This window comes from Rhea americana, unplaced genomic scaffold (assembly GCF_003343005.1).
Source record: "Rhea americana isolate MKP2758 unplaced genomic scaffold, rheAme1 scaffold_37, whole genome shotgun sequence".
NCBI lineage: Eukaryota > Metazoa > Chordata > Aves > Rheiformes > Rheidae > Rhea > Rhea americana.
In genome coordinates this window covers 3090229-3108042 of record NW_028186501.1, presented here as the reverse complement: position 1 = coordinate 3108042, position 17814 = coordinate 3090229, and positions in this window count along the sequence as shown.

Below are 17814 nucleotides of genomic sequence, written 5' to 3'. Positions count from 1 at the left end.
CATGTGTGAGCTACAGATGCATCAAATTGCTTGAGATGATGCAACTGAACTCTGGGACTGAACTAAATAGTAGGCAGACGTTACCCCCTAATGGAGAAAAGTGCTAGGATTAGTGCACTGGATTGGTGCTCATCTCTCCAGCCTGATGCCTGTGGATTTTGTACTTCTGCCCGTTCCCGCGTGAATATCCCGTTTCTTCTGGGAATAACGGAGGTGTGTGACTGTAGACTGTAAACAATTTTTTCTTCTGAGAATAGCCTAACYCTTTGCATGGATGTAATCTGAGCCACAGCTTCAAAACACCCTTTGTTTAATTAACTCACTCTTTATTTATTTTTATCAGTTTACACATTTATTTATGTTGTTTTGCATTACTTTCATCAAGCCTACATTTTTTTTTCCTGCAGCTAGGACAATCAAATGATGTATGGAATACATAATGCTCTTTGATTAATATTAAATGTGGAGAACAAATACATTTGAAATATCATCTTTGTCTTCTGATAGAATCAGTTGCTTGTGGGGCTGAGGCTGGGGCTCATGAAGGCTCCTTGTCAACACATAGGTTTTTGAGTTCAGTAGGAGGTGGTGGGAGGCTTTTGTAGTTCTACCCCTCTCTTCCTTTCCTTCACTTTATTTTGTGCATGCTTTTTCTAAGTCAAGTAAAGTTGTGTGTTGAAACACTGTCTTGCTGATCCACTATATTTTAGCCTGGTGTCTTGGTTAAATGGTGTGATACAGAGTTATTAGACTTTCTATGTGGTAGGAAATAAGATCTGGGAAGATTCAGCCTCCCAGTGCTGCTGCTTGGTGGTCAGGGAGTTCCCTTCYTTCCTGCGGCCCCAACAGGCCCCCGACCCCATCCAAAGGGTGCAGTTAAACAGCTCCTCGCTCACCTGGGCATYTGGGGCTCCTGGAAGAGCCTTCACACCTCTTCTGAGCACGGGTGGATCCCATGGTGACCTCCCTGCACTGGAGGTGACCCTCTACGGCCACCCCCAACCCTGTCTCGGCAGGAGAGCGAGTCTCTGACGTGTGTTTCAGTGGTCGTTTTGGTCGTTTTGTTCATGCAGTAAGTCCAGGCTGTCCCTAGAACTGCTGTGGGGGAAATGCATATGCAGGCTGAAACATGAGGCTATTTACATGCATTTTTGCGGTAGGAAGAAAAGCACAGTGGAGATGCAGTTAATGGGCTGTAAACATTGCTATTCTGGTTTTCCAGGCCTCATTATGACTGAGTAAAAGTTGGACCTTCCTGTGGTCTTGCTCTTTGTGGCAATTGTGATATTTTAGGTATCGATTGCTTCTTTAATATCTCACATTTATACTGACTTTTGCAATTGCTGCTTTTAGTTTACTTTCAAAAATCTACGATTTACTATTATTAGGTTCCATCCATCATTATTTTGTCTTTCTTGATAGAGCAGAAAAGTGCCTTTAGGCTTGAAACCCAAGATTTGCTTTATGGGAAGTACACGCTCATATGAAATTTTGCTCAAAATGGTAAACTGGTATTTATAACTGCTATTTTATTGTATTTTAGATTAATTTCATATTCTTGGGGATGATAAATGTTAGGAGAGGACAGGTATGTTTGTGAATGAAAGATGCATTATAGTAAGAAATTCAATGCTTGTGCGAGGTTTTGCAAATGTTTCTTTTTGGCCAGGAATAGYTTCCTCTTACTTAGGAAATACTGTTGAACTCGATTAGTGATRTTACCGCTAGTTATTATGTTTTTCTGTTGCATCTATTCTACGTTTTAGGGCTTTTCTGGGCATTATGTGTTCAACTGTTTGCTCAGTTAAAGAAAGTGCTATTGCTGTGGGTAAATATTCCAGACTTTTAAAATAATTGTCGAAGACTGGCACTAATCAGAGATTTGGGAATGTGGTGCCTTTCTGTCAGCACTGGCCAAAGTCAGAGGTTGTCAGAGAGGAGGGGGATGCTCAGTGGTGGTAAGCGCTGATCCTTCGCCTGCGTTTTGACCTTCGAGCGTGCGATGGTGGCTGTCCTCGGAGGTAGGATGACCTCGAGCGCGGTTGCACAGCGTTCAGCCCAGGTAAGCAGGTGAGTCCACGCRTCGTTGGTTTATATTTTCATTAGGCTGTGTTGGTAATTAAAAACAAATGAAATGAGATCAAGATCACCCTTGTACGTGTCAGCGGCACTGGGGGAGAGGAGACCAGCCAGTTCTGGTGTCCGTGCGCCCTGGGGAAGAGCGGCCGGGAAGGAGCAGGACCCGGATGCTCGTGCCGCATACTCCAGGTAGGGTCTGGGGGAAGAAGACCAGGCTGGGAGAGCTCGTTGTGTGCTGTCACCTCCAGACTAGTGTCCTGTTGTCATTGCTCACCTTTACAAGCTATTTGTAAATAAAAGAGCATTTTTTCCACCTCTGATAGAATTACATTGATAAATCAGTGCTCAGCCAGCTCCTTCTCTTTGCTGTAGCCTCCTGCAATTTTCTCTGTGAAGTTTTCATGTAGGATGTCCTCTCCAGAGGTTTAAAATGAATCACAGAACAAAATGAAACCTGACCTTATTCTGTATGTATTTTTTATGAATAGAGCTTATCTTATCAGGCTTTGTTGCCTTTCTTGCACCRGAAAGAAATTTTGACCTATGTTTCAGAGCAGAGAGAATGAGTGGGGTGTTTTACTTATTTATTTTTAAGGCTTGATATTATTGTCTATGTATACACACTTCACCTAGATGTGATCTCACTTAAGAGCGGAAATTGTTCCTGAGCTCCGTTTTAAGTGTAGCCTGGTAGAAGTGCAATCACTTGATGACAGTTCAGCATCGAGGAAAGGAGGGCTGAGGCCAGGGCTGAGTACACGGGTATTTCCGCTGGCTTTGATGCTAATCAGGCCAGGCAGATGTCTCTGGCAGCTGTAGCTAATGGGCTGCCACGYGGTGGAGGGCCCAGACCTCTAAATTCTTTATGCTCCACAGCAAATGCATGTGGACTGGAGTGCACAGGAAAATAAAACTTGTTATGCATTTAGCATTGTTATTAAATTTTGCCTTTACTCTTAAACCAACAAATTGTTGTGCTTTAACTCAGATGTCTGCCTTCCTGCGCGGGGCCAGGGGGAGGTTCTTCTTTCATTCTTTCTTTTTCGTTGATTTGAAATGGCTATTTAAATTATTGATAGGAGCTTAAAACTGAGCTAATTCACTTCAATTTATCCAATAGACAAAACTATTTATAATTAACGGAGAAGCAAAGGTCACTTCGGTGTGTAATAGCTGCCAAGCCAAATGAATAACAATTAGGCAGTTTTTTATGCTAAGCTAAAAATTATGCAAGGACTACCCTCTGAATAGCCTTGAAATGAATAGCAAGAGATTCAGGTGATAGGCTCTGGGGAAAGAGGAGAAGAATCCAGAGGTCTGAAAACTGTGCACTTATTTGTCTGCCTAAACTGACTGTGTTGGCACTGAAAACAAATGATCTTTTAAAATAAACCTTATCTTTAAATCATAGCGACAGCAGAAGCTATTGTAAATACATGACCATACATAATTGAAAAGGACAAAGGGTGAGGGCTTTACATAAAAAGAATAGGAGTTGAGTGGTGGTTTGCTTCAGCTGTCAGGGCTCCTGACTTTTTGCTAGGCAGTTCCTAGGGCCGTTGATATGGTTAGTTAAGGTGGGGACTGGTGTTATCAATTACATATATTAAAAAAAAAAAAAAAGGCAAGGAGAAAGTGTCCTTACCGCCTCTCTGCAGATTCTTCTGGAGCACGCATACTATTTGAGGAAGCTAGACGTGAAGGAATGGCCTCATCCATTTACTGTCTGGATAATGTGCTGGGTAATGTGCTTTTGTTTGTACAGCATGTTTTGTCACTGTGAAACAATGAATGGTGGAAAAAAAAATAACGTAGGTTACAACACAGAGTTAGTGCACCAAAGCTGAAGCAAGTGTTAAAAGTAGCAACAATTGCATAATGGAACTATTAAAAGGRAAAAAAAAAGGCTCCTTACCTTTGCTTGCAGGACAATAGAATATAATTAGATTGCCACATCACCCCTTGTAAAACTAGAAGGAAATGTAGGGATGCATTAAAACTCCTTTCATTTTCTAATGCCTTTAGAAAGCTATTGGACATAGAGGACTTGCTCTGACAAAAAGCTCTAGTGAGCTGTTGGGTTTTTAACTTTATTATTATTATTATTGATACCAGCCCTAGTTTTTCAGCACAATGACTTTGTCCTCTTTCCCCCTTCTAGCCTGTCAAACATTTATCAATCTTGCACATAACTTCACTATAAAGATAAGTCTAGGCTTTCATGAAGGACTACGTCCTGCTGACAAATCCTTCCTTCCCCCTGCTTTTTTTAGCATGTCTTACCTGAGTTCTTTTATCTGATGATCTTTTGATACAAATTTCTTGTGTCAGTTCCAGATTCCTCAGACACCAGGAACAAAAACCTATCGTGCAAGGAAGTGGCCACCATCACCTTTGATAGGCAGGTTTATAAGTGGAACATAGTAGAGGAGAGCAGAGACTCTTTCAGGTCAAAAGTTAACCTTTATGAAACATTTAACTGCTCACAAAACCCTCAGTCTTCTTTCCTTTTAATTAATGACTTTTTTTTTTGTTTGTTTGTTTATCATTAATATTGTAGGGCTAAAATGAAAGTGGTCAGAAAGGAGGGACTGAGTGAAGTCTCCTTCTCTGGAGATCTTCAAGGCCTGCCTGGATGCAACCCTGTCTGACATGCTCTAGGTGACCCTGCTGAGCAGGGAGGTTGGACTAGATGATCTCCAGAGGTCCCTTCCAACCTTACTGATTCTATGATTCTGTGATTCTATGAATTTTGAAAAGCATTTGCCAACAAGAGGATCAGTTAAGCTGATGAAATTTACTTCTCGAAAAAAGACAACTCTTGCTAAGGACAAATGGATGCAAAAAATCACTGCAGTGTTGTGGGCTGATTGGAATAGGGCCTCTTCAAAGAAAACCAATATTACTTATTAGTAGACCTGCCAAATTTTGTCCTGACTCAAATTTTTTAAAATGTGTGGAATGTCAGAGCTACTATAAACATACACAGCTGACAAAGATAAGTTTTGTGCATCTCTAGCCAGGAGTTCTAGAATGATGCATAGGGAGAGCAGCTGAAAGAAAACTTGCAAACAGATATGAACAAGAAAAATGGTCCTGATTAATGCTGTGAAAACAAGAAAGCTGAAACTTTGTGTTTATAGTTCATATGTGGGCAGGAGATGGACCTAGCTGGGAATTAGGACTGGTCATGAGTGTTGCTGTCTATGCCATGGCCTGCCTTCAGCAGAGCGCTCGGCATCGTGGAGCACCGAGAAATGATAAGCAAATGTGTGCTGCTATGTTCTAGTTCACCTGTTTGTAGGCCAGGCCTTTAATCAGKTGTGACTGGCCACCAGAAGCATTCTTGGATCTATAACAAGCAAATTGTAGTTGTTGTTTATAAAGGGGAAAGAAAGAAAAAAGACAGGCCTGTCTGGTTTCCTCCCTTCTGGCAATCTGTCCTGAGAGCTGGCCCTGGGCATGGAGATTGGCTTTGGATTCAGCCGCTGCTGTCCCCTGAGTCTAACACTGCACTGCTGCGTTCATGGCCTTCGWGATAGCGTTCCCACTATTTCCCCTCCTCATCCCGGTCACGATGTTCAGTGTTGTTTTGGCATGAAGGAAGAACACRGCTGAGTGTTTCAGTTAGGTCTGAGTTTGGAGGTGAATAGGAGATCCAAGAGGAACACAGCTCCCTACAACACTAGTGAGATAAAATAGTTGAATTTCTTCTGAATTGTAAGACCTTTGGAAGGTTAAACATGCAGAGCTGAGAGGATAAGGCCAGATCATGTAGTTCCAGAGTCACAAATACCTGACAAGAGAGTGGGAATATCTCTACTAGGCTTCATAAGCCTACAAACTGGCAGAGGCCACCGGTGGATCCCATTCTTCCTCCTTTCCCATGGTAGCTTGGTGATGAGATTTGGAAATGATGGTAAGATGTTAATAGCATGATATGCAGGAGGCATAGGAATTTCTCCAGGTTACATGTCGGTTCTATCTGTGCKAGAAAGAAATGTTTTGAGACTCAACCTAATGACTACCTAAATGCCTGGGAATGGATATTGTCTATCTCTAATGGCGATCTGTGCAAAAGGAAGTATCAGGGAAGATCAAATGAAACTTTAAAAGTGAAAATGTCTCTTAATTGTTCAGTGGCCACAACCTCTTTCCATCAAACACTGGAAGGACAATTTTCCCTTCAGCCCTATTTGGCTTTATCTTCCTAGGGTGAAAATCTGATCTTTCAGGCATGAGTGACAAAATTTTCAGTGTTTTCTAGGTTTGTTTGAAAGTACTGGCTGGTGCTGCATACACCAACTCCTGAAAAGGGGAGTGTACCCCAGTTCAGGGCACTCTTCATTTATGATGTTAGYTGAGCAGTATGGAAAATGGTCTATTGAAAGAAATTACAAGAATAGACATGAAAATGTTAATTATTGCTGTGCTTCAGTGCAATTTTCCTGTACTTAATGGCCTAAGTTCACTCAGAACATAGAGCTTAGTGCTCAGTTGCTATTGGGTGATCAGCTTTCAGCAACAACCAGAGTGATTTTTTTTTTCATTTATATTTGATGTTCCTTGCTAATTTAAATGTCACAGCTTTTATCTATGTCTTTGTTACCTCAAGGGTAGGTTACTCAAGTGTGAACTATAATAGAGTTGCATCTCAAACACATTTGAAAAGGTGCTTCAATGTGGAATGTATCTGTTTACACTTAAAATGATATATGATTATTATTTATATTGCAGCAATACACAGCAGCTGCAGACATCTATTAGGAAGCCTTTATGGTCAGTCCAAACAGATCATGAAGTGACGTCCCTACTCCTGGTAGCTTTCATTTGTAAGTGAATCTGGACATGCATATATCAACATTTCTTTGTAGAAACTAGCTACATCTGTGTTGCAGTGTTGAGGTATTAATCTTCAGTGATAGGATTCTCAGTGGTCTGAAATCTGCTTGCGTGCAAGGCTTCATCTGCCTTCCTTGGCTGCTCAGATCACTTCATGCACTCAGGTTTGGGGCTGCTCAGGTAAATGAGAGARAATACCTGAATGAGTTTTCTCTGTATGGTTTGGCTTATGTATTCACCTCATTGGTAATATATGTCACCTAGCAAATGTCCTAGGAGAGTTTTGAGGACATTACTGGTGGAGGAGGTCTTCAGTTCTGTTGGAGTATTCTCTCCCTCCAGGTGTTTCCTGGAGCCAAAGGGTTAGAAGATCGTGCCGCACTGAAACCTTTTAGATCTATTTCCATGCAGATTTTTTTTTTATTCTGATATGCATAGGCTGATTGGCTTTGACAGACAGCACAGCCTCTGCCTAGTCTGGTGAGAAAAGACCTGTGCTAATAAGCTAATATTCTCAGTTGCAGTCATAAATGATGCAGGGATGCTAACAGGCTTCCCAGCTGCTGCTGAAGTTCCCTGATCCATGCACTCCTAATGCAGTGGGAATCGGGAGGGTTTGCTGCTCGTGTCGTGGGGTGGGCATGGCTGTTACTGTGCCATCACTGGTCTCTTCTTAACTCTTTTTGTACATCTGTTGGATGAGCTGTGCTTGGCTTTGAGCAGCTTGTGTGGTGAGGGAAAAGACAGTAGCATTGTCTGTAGCTTCTGATATGAGAAGACCTTATACATACTTTTTTCTTGAAGGAGATGGTGATTTGAGGTCATATTGACAGTGCTTCTGGGTATTTGTCAGATGAGGGCAGGTGCTTAAAAAYGGATGTTTAAGTGTGCCAGCCTGAGCAGTGCTGCGGGAGGTGTGAGCTGGGCAGCATCCTAGAGAAGCTGGGCTGGAGACTTGAGCTTTTCTCAGGTTTTCTGAGGCCAGTAGCTAATTTTATAATATGTTTCATAAGAATCTCATCAAATAGGCATCTTTGCATGGAGAAATCAAAATCTTCGTTGTGCCTGGTGAAACATGCTAGATGCTTGGTGACGTGGTCAGGCTGACTGGTGGGAGCAGCCTGAGGCCCTAAAGTGTTACAGAAATAAGGCCAACCAAAAATGTTATTTCATAAACTGGCTATCAGTATCCTGAGGGAGCTGTGCTGTATGCAGCCCAAGCTGGGCTCTCACTCTTTCTTTGTATCACATGAAATCACTTTTTTTTTCCTGTTAAGAAAAAGAATCAATTGAAAAGACTATTTGAACAGGGTTTATTTAACATGCGCCTATYCAACATGCAAAGGCATGTCTTTTCCTAAAATTCCCCCTATTTTCTTTCCTTGGCATGAAGATATTTCCTCGCCAGTTTTGGCGAAGAGCCAGACTGCATTAAAGTCACACTCTTGGCTGTTCACCCCATTTCAATCCAGATGTTCATCCCGCTCCATCCAATCCATCCAGRTGTTCATCCCACTCCAAGTCAGTCAGACCTGTGTGAGCATGTGCCTGTGTATTTCTGTTTTCCTCTACTTTTCTGACTACTGTTCAATGGACATTAATGTGCTCTAGCCTGCAAACTGACTCACCTCAAACGACTGTGGTGATTCCCACAGCGAAAAATGCTGTGTTTGCAAGCATTTCTTAAAAAAAAAATCTTGCGAACTGGAATATGACTTCATTATTGTTGTTAGGAAAGATGTCATGATGGRAGACTTAACTTTTCAAATAATGTCATTTAGCGATAATAGACAGTAGAACCTAGATATTGCTTGATGTAATAACTAATGGATTTCTCGTCCAGTATTCCTTGAACCCGTAGGAAGAGGTGCTTTTCTACACCTGCCTGGGAAAAAATAACATTTAACYAAGTGACACAAGTAACTATTTAATATTTAAATGGAATAATAAGCAAGTTGGAATCTGCAGCTAATGTTCTACTTGCAAACTTGAGGAGGCAGTCTGTTGGAAAGAGAAGCTTGTGAGAGGAGAAGAGGCTTGGAGCATCTCTGTGTTGGAGCTACAAAGCCTTTTCCCACTGGAATAAAAAGAATTGTACCTGCGGCCTCTAGATGTGCTTACCTTCTTTGGGGATAAGTAGGAAACTCAAAAGGAGTGGGAAAATGAGAGTGATTGGAGGCTTAGAGACTTGTAATGAGGATTTGTACTATAAGGTGGAAACTCAGCAGCTGGAAATGTCTAATGAGGAGAAAGATTCTGATGTGGTGTTTGATYGCAGGACTATTATGAGCCACTAAAGCGGTTTGGCTAGATAAAAACCAAATGTACTGTAAGATTAAACAGCTGAAGTGTTTCCTCCATTTATACAGAGGCATTAAAGTCTTTGTGGAAATTATCAGTAAGGGTACTGAATACAACACTGATTCCTGATGGTTAAAATAGATGGATACAAACTGGAAAAAGCACAGAGCAAGACTACTCTGATAACTGTGTGGGCAAAGATATGATACAGGAAGAGAGTTTAACCCCCCCCCCCCCGATGTAGCTTATTTGGCCTAGCAAAATAAAGACTTAAAAGGGGTGAGATTGCTCCATATAGATATATCAGAGTGCTAAACACCATAGAGGGAGAAGAACTTTTAAAGAGGATCCTGTGATGAGAGCAAATGAGTGTAAATAAGCCATAGATTAACTGAAATTGGGCTTCATGGAGCAGCAGGGTTCTGTGATGTCCTTGTAGGAGCTGCCAGAGTAAAGCAGGGAGGTCATTTAAGACAGTGTTTGACCCAAGTGACATGGTTACCTGCAGCTTCAGGGAACAAAGTGACCCAGGAGAGTCACCTTCCAATCTTMTGTTTCTGTGTTTAAAATTACTTTTTTCTATTGCACTTGATCAAATAAAAAGCACCTTCACTTCGTACTTGGATGACTTTGTCACTGTTTACAAAGTAATTCAATTCAGGTATCTGTTGAATAGTCACGAAAATATTCATGAATCCTGATTATTCTGTGGATTTCAGTGCCATAATCAGTCAAAGATGATGTGTCACACCTTGGTGACTAGACAGTAAAACACTAGTCCTTGGCTCCATATAAAGTGACAGGGATTTTAATTGCATGCTGGAAAGGTCTGGGGTTGTTTCTGAATGAATGAATGAATCTATTAGTGCCGTTGTCTTTGACCACAAGTGCTCTCGCATAATAACGAGGCAGAGCTATTACATTCATTTGTGCTGAGAACTCCCACTTCCATGTTGTTCAAATTGTCTTTACTYAGTGGTCAACACTGTGCTTAAATCATGGTCTAAGTGGAGTTAAGTGGAAAAACTAATGTAAGATACCAGTGACCCTTTTAAAATTTAAATGGTTTTGAGAGCAAGTAGGCCTTCACTTTGCTTACACCTCTGCCACTGGGTATGGTAGGGAGTATGTCTCGGATAASTCTTCATTTTAGGCCTATTTAGGCAAAGTTAGTAGGATAAGTCTGCTTGAGATGGCAAAACAACTTTTTCTCCTGGAAAATAAGGAATATATTTTATTTGACTGCCTAGTATGATAACTTTGCAAGAGGCTATCCCTAATGCCCAAAACACTAGTGGAGAAAACCTGTGGGAAGAGCTGCGTATCAAAAGCATTACTGTATGYTTTCTTACTGACAAAATATTATGATACCTGCTGGCTGTAATGTTTTGAATCTTGCTTTAGCATCTAACGTCTATTAAGACACAGGCACAAAACCTTTACGATAGGTRGAGCCCCAAAGAGCTGGATGTGCAATCCTGGACATGCTGAAGAGCTTTGCCAAAATACCTGGGATAAATGCCTAAAAATGTTTTTATATCTCAATTAAAGGCACCTGACAGTGAAGAATTAGAAGTTAGCCCTGTGCCTCTCTTAGTACTTGGCTGCGTGTTTAGGAGCCTTAAATCCCTAGATCCTGAGTTCCACTCCCACGACCGCACGACTTGTTTTCCTGCTCTTATTTCTTCCTTCCTGCTTATATATACACTGAGCAATAGCAACCTTGAGGTTACATCTTTCATGTCTAACTGCACAAAACCAACGAAATCAAAATTAAATGACTGAAATACAGAATTATGGAACAAGAGCCTCCTYCTCACTCCGTTTTCCCCCTATGTGATATGAATTAATTCTAAGTATCGGTTCTTTCCTCTGTGACATGGAGAAGTGACATCTGCATGGCACAAAATTGGTGGAATCTGGCACCAAATATGTGATGATTTTGTAGTGTAGTAGGATAAATTAATTTTGCAAAACTGGTGCACTATTTGTAACAGCCATCAAAAACTTTCTGCCTATSTTTCCTGTGTAAATGGAAAACGGACGAAAAGCAAGCTAACAAATGGTTCACCTTTTCAATACCTCAAACCTGGCTGTAATGATGTGAAAACAATGGCAACTTCTATACCCATCATGAAACCAGGAATTTTTTGTCATGTTTCTCATGGGATCCAATTTAAAACAGTACTCTTAGACAAACTCAGGTCAAGAGTAAAGAAGCAGCAGTTGATGGAAATACGGTTTGACAGCTGGAATATCACAGAGTGTACCAGGTTAAACTATGAAGGGCTTTATGGAAGAAGACTTCTTGTGGGCAGTGTCCTCAAATCCCAACTCACTGGAAATCAACAGCAAAGTTTTTCTGCTTGTTTGTATAGCATTTCCACGTCAATGTTAGCTGTGCTGGCCATTTCCCTTTGGTGGAGGCTTAAACCAGGAGGAAGGGTATGCCTCCACACGCATGTGTTGTAAGCGCAGACGCAGTTCTGCCCGAAATGTTTTCACGAGCTGCCATCCATGTTCTCACAGAAGTCCCAGGACTTCTTCAAAAGGAGTCCAGAGTTTTAAACTAAGGTCGATGAACRAGTATCATACTCTCTTTGCAGAGCACGCTACACGGAGGTCGAGCGTACCTCAGCCTCTCTATGTCCCTCTCTCACTGGGCTTCTCACCTCTTGCTTGTTTTTGCTAACGTGAAATAAAGAATTAATCTTTCTGACTAGTGAACATATATAATGTAGTAATGCATGTTCAACTGATCTTCTGGGGTTAAGCGCTTATCTGCCAAAGTCCAAGAAGGCGAAGTCTAAATTAAGCAAAATTTGTATCTTTGCTTTAAGTTTCTCTTTGCACTGTGTAAAATTCTTTATAAGCTTATGCTACGGCTAAATTTGGCACAAATATTTGTCAGAAACACAACAGTTAAAGGAGAAGTTAGAGAGAGAGACTTAAAAGGAGAGGAAGAGAAAGTGCCCTTTAGTTTTAGTCAATATTCCTAACTTAAGAGATTCAAAGAGATAGTCTTAAGCTCTCAGTTCCTTTTAATTTACTTTAAACTTTTTCAAAGGTTGGGTAAGTGAAGGGATGGGGGGTAACTGGAAAGAAATGTCTCCTTTATACAATAAAGCAGGAACCTATGGATAAGACTTTTTTGTGGATTTTGCTATCAGATTTTTTTTTAACTGCCTTTATATTCTGGATTTTTTTTTATTGCTAAAGGTGCTAGAACACTTCAGCAATATTAAAAAAAATGCCCCATAGAGTCTTTGAATTAAATGCTCCTTTTGCCTTAAAAGGTTCAAGACTTTGAAATAATGCATGGTGAGGCCCTCTGTATTTGAGGGCTCTTCTTTTTGAAGCGTATCTTTTGTTTTAACATCCCATACATCTTCTGGGATTCTGAAAAACGCTTTTAGAAAGTGTAAGTCCAAAAGTCACTGCTTTATGGCAAGCTCGTCTCCAGAGAAGTGAAATAAATGAAATGAGGTAATTCACCTCAAATAAAGATTAAAAATAGACACAAATATTATCAGGCTTTAAAACAACATTAGATGTTGCCAGAGTGGAAAGAAGAGCAGATGATGTGAACGAGTTGAAGGTCTTACAGGCCTTACTAAGTTGGTGTTAGACCTCGCCTTTTCCATGAGTAAAACATCATTCAGAAATAATTTTGTGTTCCCTAATGCGGCATATTAACTCACACAGACTTCTGATATCTCTAAGTAATAACTATCAAAAAGTCCAGAAGCTAGTGTATGCCACTGAATTTTTCCTATGCCTATCATCATATTGTGTTTTTCTCTAAACAAACTTGTGCTCAAGAGCTGCCATGCCCTGGTAAAGCGAAAATCAGTGTGTCTTTATTAAAGTGCAGTTTTGCTGCCTTTTGTTCTTGTAATATAAATGGAATAACAACAGCTGTTACGCATGACCCAAATTTTCCTTGCTGAAACGGGATGGCAGAAGTTAGTTCTTCCCTATGAAGAAAATAGCTCCAGATGGACCGGGGAAAGGGGCTCTCTGTTGATGGACGGCCGGGCTGCATCGCGGCTCTTCAGTCCTTTGCCTTAGCTCAAAGGACACACGCTTTGGCATGCAGTTCAAAAATAGCTCCGTTCATCTGCGTTGGGGCAGGGACGTCCAAACCCCGGGACTTGCAGTGTCCCTGAACGTATCCTCTCCTGGAGAGAGCCCTTTCTCCGGGTCTCCACGCTCCCCTTCCCTATGACCTCCTTTGTATTCCTAGTCTTACATCTCATTGTGTATAACGTGTGTTAAGAAAATCCCTGTTGTTACATGAAAGTGTGTTTTTTCTGAAAAGATGTTTTTGGCAACCTGAGGAAGGTCATCCACGCATGTCAGCTCTTCTTTTAAAACTCCCAGTTTTCCAATACAATAATGATTTTGCAATACATTTTCATGATTTAGAAACTTTTCTGTATCTTTCAGTTTGGCTGGCAAGAGTAGGCAGGTTGTCTTCAGATTGGTTTAAAGTCTTAGATTATGTCTCCTGGGCTATAGATGTTTGTTAATGTGGCAGCTYCTGAAGCAGTTAAGCAGAAGAGCTTTTAGTCTCTGCGATTGTGAATTCTTAAAATCTTCAATTCTTGATACCCTTAACTTTAGAGATAAAGTACTTCTGTTTTTTGTTTGCTTTACCAGTATCAATTACTACCGTTCTCTATACATATGTATAGCATATGTACTTAGTTATGCTCAGCACAGTTTTGCTACCATTACTGCCTTTAATATTCTTATATCAAAAGGAAAAGTGAGACAGGAGTCCTGGCCACACAAGGCTCATCTTCTTTTGACTAAGGTCTGACTGACAAAACTCAGATCTAAACTGTGTCCAGTACAGTTTTTTAAAAAAATTCAAAACTCAAAGCATAAACTTGGTCACAGATAAATATGTGACTCTGTCTAGCCATACTTGCACTTGATTTAGGGAGCAACCACAGTAAGTTTTCAAATATGTCACTGTGCTATGATGAGAAAATGAAAGTTTAATTGACTTGCAAAAGGTCACAGGGAGGATCAATCTTAGAGGGAATAAAATTCAGGTATCTTGGTCTTCGTGATCCCTTCCGAAATAAAAGCAGACGCTGAATACCTTGGAGTGATTTACTTGATGCAAGTACTTAATACTACAGGGCAGTAGCTCCACCGCGGAATCTGGCCCTTCACTAAGTTTTTTATGTGTAGCAGTGATGGAATAGGCTGCAAAAGGGTTAAATGAAAAGATTTTTYTTTTCCTAAAGAGGGATATAATCCACAGCTATTAGCCAAAGCTTACTGTAAGAAGAYGAAAATAATTCCAGTTTTTGTCATAAGAGCAATGTAATGGAAAAGGTTGTGTTTGAAATGGACGCTCGGTTTTGCAGCTTTGAATTGAGGCTGCCGTTGAGAGGCTTCACGCCAAGTACTAACCTTGTGTGYTACCTCCACGCGGAGCTAGAGTGGGGCTGAATGCATGCTAGGTAGTATTGTGATTTCAGTGTGCCAGTCACCTCATGAAAAACTAAATGAAAATGCTGCCTACTAATAAGGCCTGATTCCATCATCCTTAAGTGCTAGAAACGAGGAATAAGTAGTGTAATTAGACTAACACAGTCAGTGGCCTTCAGAGGAGAGCTGTTTTTAAGCAAAGCCAACAGAACATGAAGAGGAAAATAATTGGATTTGTGGGCTTTGGGATGTAGATCTGAGAACCCTTTCTGAGGCAAAGGCTAATGGACACCGGTGAGGTCCCACAAGAGGCCAGGCATGGGAGGGGGCACGGCGATGTTCAGCACCGTATAGCTTCCCTGTAGAAGAMGCTATTGCGTTTTGGCCTTGCTGCTATGGATCTGTTCTTGAGAAGCCCTGCATCATTAGACCAAATTTTGTAGTGTTTTCGCTGTGTTGATCAGCTTAAGGTAGATTTATTCTTTGAGCCAAGTTTCGTCTTTGCTGCAGGCATGGACTTGCAGGTCTGCTAGTTGGCCAATTTTGTTGGCCCAGTCCATCAGCATGCCGTGCCATCTGCGTGCTGTTGGGCCTCCAAGGCCCTGTCAGCAGATGCTCCTACGTGGATGGACCAGAGCTTCACCACCAAAGGGCTCTTCTCCCCAAAGTTRCTTGTAAATTAACCTAATTAGCAAATGACCTAACATGAAAGTCCAATGCTATTTTCTGCCCAGTGAATTGCACTGACAGTTCTCAAGGTACCAGAACATTTTTATCTACAAATCGATAGCAAAGCTCCCCAACACTTGTATGATCGGACAAGCAGCGCTCYGATAGCACCACAATCGGCTACAGCCGCAGAGAGCACAATAGCCGCGGCTAATGACACGAGCGTTATCTGAGATTTGCAGGACCTGATCAATTGAGTAAGACAGTAGTTGACAATCGATAGTTTTCTATCATTATAGCAACCCCATTCATACTGCTGGAGTAAAAAGCCTGTCAGCATTTTCATTTCACAGGGTTTTTCTGGAGTTTTTATCTACTCAGGAAGGCTGAGCTGAAACTGGACAGGATGTGAGCTTGGMAGTAGACTTCCAATAGCTGATTTTTTTTTTTTTTTGTTCTGAAATGTTGTTTAAAATTATCTTTAGTTTTTGGCATATCTGGAAAGGGCAGGCTAGTGGGCAATTGCCTTGGTCAACACTTCTCCAAGGGGAGTTGCAAGTGGAGGGGATAAGGCTGCGGGTGAGCCACAACCGCTGCTTTCCTGTATCGGTGCCAGGAAGAGGTGCTGGCCACGCACGAGGACAAGGAAGTCCACACGCTGAGAGGCCACAAACAGACTTTTTGACCACCTCAGTTGCTCCTTCTTCTGTCTCTCATCTCTATAAGTTTGCTTACAGCAGCATTGGAGAAGTATTATCAGAGTACAGAGTTTTAAAAAATGAATTTTGGCAYTTATTTTATGAATGCAGTCATCTTGCACATCCTGTACAAGTAGGGCATGACATGAAAGTCTTCTGAGCCAATATTTTCAAAAATAGAAGCCAAAATCAGCCTCCTGAATCTGTATCTAGGCTGTTAAATGAAAGACCTGATTTTCTCAAATATTAAGCCCCAGTTAGCTGCTATTAATTGGATATTCAGCACTCTTGAAATCCAGTTACTTATTTATGAGCTGAATTATGGACTTAAGAGCTTAAGGCTGGGTTTCTATTTTTGAAATCCTTGCCTCCAGTTTTTATCATGCCTGTATTTTTTTTAAATTTGGTATCCCAGTCCTGCTGAGTGTCTGGTTAAGAGAGACACCACATCTGCAGCAAACGTTGGCGCAGTTTCACCCTCGGCAGCGTTAGGGATTGCCTCCGCCTTGCCACGGGGCTGGCTGAGCAAGGTGCTGCTGTTTCTTCCCTCTYGCTGAAATAGTGTGGCTCGCCTAGGCTTATCCAAGTGAACATGGGTTTTTATATTGCATTTAACAGGGCCTGGAACAATACTGCAGCTCTCCTAGAACTAGCTTCAAATTTAGGGAAAGATGACTGGAGTCAGCAAAGACGAGGTGAAACATCCCCGTGCCCTGAAAGTGCTTTGTGTCCTTGCTCATTAGCTGGGGTCTTCTGTTGCCCCAAACAATTTTTAATATGACCATAAGTAACTCAAAGCTTTCATCCGAGGCGGGAGGCATTGTTGGGACTCGCTGTCTGGCAGAGGTAACATCTTCTGGTGGAGAAGGAGGTCCACCAGGGCCATCTTTGGTCCAGGAGGCATCTGCAGGGCGGGATGGGACCAATAAGTCATCTTCAGCTGCAAAGCGGCTTTCCTGGCTYGGCATGCCAACCATCACCCCTGTCTGAGGAGAGCTGAAGTGCATGGTCTGCGTATAAGACCAATGGGAAAAATGGCCCTCATTACGGAGGGTCATGCACTCGTCCTTGCCAGCTAGAAAAAATAATGGAGGTTTAGGATCCGATTTCCCACCTTTGGCTGGAAGTTAAGCTGCTGGCCATGTGGAAAGCTCTGTGCCCTGCTTTTGTGCATTACGTCGTTGTGTAAATAATTCAGTTTAATATTTCCTCACGATCTCTTGCCTTTGCTGCGGTGTACTTATCCCTGCAGCCACCGCTTTAATCACGTATTACAGCTGGATTTGGGTTKCTGGCTGAATATTATTTTTAAGATCCTGGACAGGAGCACATCTCTTTATAAATTCTTTATCAAATTTGTAGAGAAATGTACTATCTCCTTTGAATATAATTAACTTTGTCACCACACAATTAGTTTATAGGATTTATTAATGCAACTATTAAAGCCAGCTAACAAGCTCTGGCAATCCCAGTGTGGATTTCAAACCACAGTACAGGCAGGCATGATAATAAAAGGAAAACTTTTTAATATTCTCCTGTGGGTGGAATCCTGCCTCCCTGACATGTTTTACACTATTTTCAAATTAAAGTATCTGCCAGTGGTTCAAACCCTAAGGTCCTTACTAAGTTTTTGCTTTAGCTTGATTAGGCAAATTCCCATTCCCGGTGCGGGGCGGGGGCTCGAGGGGCCCGGAGCGGCTGCAGGTCGTGCGTGCTGTCAGCGTGAAGTTTGAGTGGCTTGTTCGTGTTCTCCATTTACTTATTCAGACCAGGAGTT